Raw genomic sequence first — 5,533 nt, 5'->3', positions numbered from 1 at the left:
CATTTTTGTCTGTAACTCACTATTATTTGTCTATTTGTTTTCCTGAGAAACTATCTTGAACATACCAATAGGTAAAATAACAGCCATTGATAATGTCCTACCACTTTGTCTGTAATTCGACGAATCCCCCGATTGCTATGTTATCCTTCTTTTCCTCTTTAAAATAAAAAAAAAAAAAATAGTCCCCACTGTAGAATACTGTTGGCCTGTGCTGGCTGGGGGGTGGAGGCAATGTGGAAAAGGAAGAAAATCCTTTTCTATGGAAGAGGATTTGGGTCATTTGTAGGAAAATAGAGGCATCTTGAGACCATAAGTCTAAGTGAAATAACTCAGATACACATGCTTATATATTACATGGTTCCTCTTATATAAGAAATCCAAAATTTAACTAAAGAACCAAATATAATGTTACAGTTACAGTACTGTTGGCCTGTGCTGACTGGAGGAGGCCGCAACTGGAAAGGTGAGATGATTAAACTTGAGATGCTTATGAAATATGGAAGTATTTGTCCAGGAAGAGGATTTTTTAAGAATTCTATTGGAGATCCTAGGACTAAATATATAGACTTGGCAGTTATCATCAAAAAGTGATCATTAAAACCACCAACCCCTGGGTGGTGAATACACAAACAGAGCGTATGAAATGAGAATAAGACACTGGCAGGGCTGGGGATTTAGCTCGGCGGCAAAAGCGCCTGCCTGGCAAGCGTAAGGTCGTGAGTTCGGTTCCCGGTACCGGAGAAAAACCAAAAAAAAAAAAAAAAAAAAATAAGACACTGGCAGCAGAGCCTTGGGGAAAACATGCATTTGCAGAAACGATGAAAGAAGATCCCAAGCTCAGGGATGTCGGAGGGGATGCAGGGGGCAATGTCACAGAAGTCACAGTGATAGAGGGTTGTAGGGAGTCACCAGCAGGGTCAGTGCACAGATAACGAGGATTCCGGGAGAACTTCATTCAATTTATCCATTAAAAAGTCACAAGTGGTAATTAGGAAAGGATGTTTTAAGAGAGTTGTATGGTTGAAGAAAATGGCAGTGGATTAAATAGCAAAAGGAAGTAACTACAATAAACCCACCTATAGGAAACTAAAATACAAGATACATAAATGGATAATGAAAATACACAAAGGAATACGGAAATAGTAAATAGTCCTCATGTGAGAAAGTAGTAAAATAGATAAACATGGATGAACGACAATGACAGAACATTTCAAAATGTCTGCACTGCAGCTACACAATCCTTTTCTATGAAAAATAGCTATAGTCACACCAGAAAATAAGAACGATAGAGAACATAAGAGTCCGGGATTCAAATCAAGAATTGAGAAATATGGAGCATCTTCCTCACCAACACAGGAAGAAAAGTGAAAGGTGAAGAATCAAATAAATTGGTTGTGCAGTACTTACCATTTCATTGCTGTATCTTACAGTAAAAGGCGCCAGCACACCTGGAATGTTTGCTGCACATCTGCTGAAGGAATGAACAAAGAGCAGTTGGTGTGTTGGTGACAGTAACAGGAAAGCAAACCAGAACGCTGACCCAATTAGTACTAACAGGATTTTCACTATAGTTAGTAAACTAAAGCAACAAGGAATCGAGAGCTTCTTCTGTGCTCATTGGGAAGCAATGGGGAAACCTGGTAATCAGTTAAACTGGGAAAGAAACCTCCAAAACCAATGGAAAGATGAGTATAACCTTTTTGTTTTGAACCTCAGAAAGGGAGTGAATGCCTCTTATCTCTTGCTCTCTCTTTCTCTCCTCCTCTCCTCCCCTCTCCCTCCTTCCCTCTCCCTCTCTCCCTCCCTTCCCTCTCCCTCTCTCCCTCCCTTCCTTCTCCCTCTCTCCCTCTCCTCCCCTCTCCTTCCTTCCCTCTCCCTCTCTCCCTCTCCTTTCCTCTCCCTCTATCTCACACCTTGGGCTTTAGAAACTCATGCACCCCAACTCCTTTCATCTTGCAATGTGGTCAGCCTCAGTATGTGACTTTCTTCTCCTAGTCCGATGTAGCTGCTCGAGCTCCAGCCATCATGTGTGCATCTTAACCAATAAGAGGAAGAAGAGAACATCTCATCTCTCTTCTGGAACACTTCCCTAAAGTCACACTCAGAGCTTCTATCTACATCTGATTAGCCAGACTAACTTTGGTCAGAAAGCCATAATTAGCTGTACGAAGGCCAAGAAATAAATGTTTAACCCCAAGAAACTACAGTTTCAGCTGCAAATGCGAAGTTCTGGTGAACATGAAAAAAGACAGCATGCATATTCTGTCACAACTAGGAGCTTCTGCTATGAGAAAGAAAAAGACTGTCTTTTGGAACATCTGTCCAATGATTCTGAGCCTTCTACTTGTCTGGTTAGAAATCTCCAAAGGAGAGATGGGCTTCAGCTTTACAGTACATTTTTTTATTTTTTGAGACGGGATCTCACTGTTTAGTTCAGGCTGGCCCTGAACTCACCATGTAGTTCAGGCTGGCCTCAAACTTGCAGCAATCCTCCTGCCTCAGCCATCCTACTGCTGGGATTATAGGAGTGTGCCACCATGCCCAGTGTACAGTTCACATTTTGGAGAAAAATACCACAATTCGTTGCATACCCAGCTATTATCTTCAATGCCAGCTACTATGAATCTAGGCTTGACTTCATAAGAGCAAATAGATCACATTTATTTAAGACCTTTTTTATCAAACAAATGATTGATCTAGATTCATTCTCTGCACTTGGATTGGAACCTGAGGCACAAGCCCTTCACAGTGCTTGCACTGGAAAAGGAGGTACAATTCTTCTTATTTTCCTTCCCTCTCTGAATTCCTTTCCTTGATCAGCATGCAGTACCAGAGCTTCAAGGATAATCAAAAATAGGGTCAGCAAACTTTGGTGTACTGACTAAATTTGGCCCACTGCTTGTTTCTGTAAATAAAGTTTTATTAGCATGCAGACAAACATATCACTTTACATATTATCTATGGCTAATTTCACAGTATAGTGCAAAATTGATCACTGTGCCAGAGACCGTTTGTCTCCCAAAACCTGAAATATGTACTATCTGCCCCTTTATAAAGAAATTTCACTGATCCCAGACTTAGAATCCTTGAGCTAGAAGCACTACAGAAATGGTCTACTGCATGGGTTTCCCACCAGTGACTCTTTGTATGTGATTTTTTTCTTACTGTTTTTGCCTTAAAATACTGTAACTATAAACCTATAAATATTAATTTATTAACTTAATGCACATAATGACCTTCAATCAGACTGGCTGCCCAAGATAAGCCAATGGGGAACTGCATTAAGCTTCTATTCTTGTTGTGAAGACTAAGGAAAGTTTTAATCAGACCAAGAATAAACAGATGAGGGGCATGATTTACTTTAAATTAGCTTTAATTAAAATGAGAAAACTTCTCAGATTCTTCTTACATCCAGAAAAAACCCTCAGGTGTCTTGTAACCCCATATTAAGCATCAGAATAGGTGACAAAACCAATCTACAGGTTTTTTTCTTTTTGTTCCATGACATCACGTAAGATTCAAGGGTAGGGCTAGGGATATAGTTCAGTGGCATAAGCACCTACCTGGCAAGCACAAGGTCCTGAGTTCAATCCTTGGTACTGGAAAATAAATAAATAAATAAAGTTCAGTGGCATAAGCACCTACCTGGCAAGCACAAGGTCCTGAGTTCAATCCTTGGTACTGGAAAATAAATAAATAAATAAATAAGTAAGTAATAAATAAGGAAATAAGGAAATAAGGAAAGATTCAAGGGTAACACAGCCAGTGACAGCAAACCTTTTAGAGATTGGGTGTCCCAACTTCAACCCAAAGCCTACTTATTTATCACAAAGTACCAACCCTACAATTAAACCTCAATACTGAGGTTTTCCTTTAGAAAAAGCTCCTACAGCTCATGGCGTCGGTCGCAGGGAGGGCTGTGTGCGCTTGCTGTGGCACACACGCCACAGGTTCATCATCACCATACTAGACGTTCTGACTCACGTTTCTATTTACTGACTCCCTCATTTCAGCAAAGAATGATCAGTCAGGGAATAATGACGAGGCCTTCTACTGCCTTGCTCAGCTACAGACCAGCAAGCGTAGACTCCTCGGTGAGGAAAGAGTCGGGATAAGCCAGAACTTTGAAAACCATTCAAATCTTTTAGAAGTTCATTTTATTAAATATAGGAAAATACACTATCTTAAAATGATAACAGATATTCAATTTACTTGCAACACCTGACTTTTTAAAGCACAGCACATTAGCAGCACTCTTAGTTAGTACCAGGGGATAAACTAATTGTGGAAGCTCTATTCCCTGAAAGAATTCAGGCAATCCTCAGATTGTTTCCTGTCAACATCATGTTTCCTTTCTAACTTTACCCCACTGCTATCACTGTGGTCTTCTCTCTCCCATAGCCTGCAAATTTTCAGAAGAGTTTGCTCAAGTTACCAGGAGCATTGCCAGAACCGTGTGCTCCTGATTCACCAGCCACTTGGGAAAGGTTTTGCCTTGAAACAGGAGTAAGCTTTCTGCACAAGCTGGACTGGAAGAAGGCCACACAGATTCCTTGGAAAAGAAGTCTCAGAATCACACTGTTCTATTTGTTATTAAATGTATTATGGAGTTGTTTTGTTCATTTATTCAGAAATAAGAGTACTAGAAAGATGATGATAAGAATTATCATAATATCCTTTATTCATCTGTCTGTAAGACTCAGCTTGATTTGTGGAAGAAATGAACAGGGTATAAAAGCCAAGAAAGAAAGAGATGTTTTCCTTCAAATTTTCTGAAGATCATAATACTATGAAACTCTAGCGATTACTGTGTGCAGCTCCCCCAGGGAAGACAACCAGCCATGTCATGTCCGTGGGGTCTTGGTGACCAAATAGAAGGAATAGATCTGAAGAGGAGGTGAGGGACCTGGATGTTGGGAGCGCTGGGGCCCTTCATAAATGAGCTCTCTTTTCTTCATCTATAAAATGATAAAGAGAAATTAAGCACATTGTGGAGCATTCACCTTTGTGAAAACCTATAATTCAATGACTTTGGTGGGAAAACAGGTCATTCTAAAATCTGTCTTCTGATTCCCAATTCAGTTGAATTTCTGCCAAATCATACAACTGCCTTCTTAGATTCAATCAGTATAATCAAACTTATTAGGTAATGTATTAGGCACTTTTCCTGTTGCTGAGATAAAATACAGACACCCCAAATTAAGGGAGGAAATGTTTAGTTAGCTCACAGTTTATACAAGTTTCAGTCCACAATCAGTTGGCTTCAAGACAGTGCGGCATGGCAGAGGGACAACCATCACTCATGGTGGTGGAAGACAGCAAAAGCAACAAGAGCAAAAAGTGGGAAACTAGCCTCTTTCTGCCCCTTTTATCTTATGCTGAAATAAGGGCAGTGCCAAGCATGTCCGTGGAGTGATCCAGGAATTACCCAGCCTTAGTCCTAGCATTGCACTATGAATCAGTCACAAACTCTAGATTCAGCTACCTCCCATAAAACCTAACTCCCAAGACCACATGAGGCTTTGAGGGGACA

Source organism: Chinchilla lanigera, unplaced genomic scaffold, assembly GCF_000276665.1.
Source record: "Chinchilla lanigera isolate Chin_1 unplaced genomic scaffold, ChiLan1.0 scaffold00025, whole genome shotgun sequence".
NCBI lineage: Eukaryota > Metazoa > Chordata > Mammalia > Rodentia > Chinchillidae > Chinchilla > Chinchilla lanigera.
Note: the sequence above shows the minus strand (reverse complement) of the source record.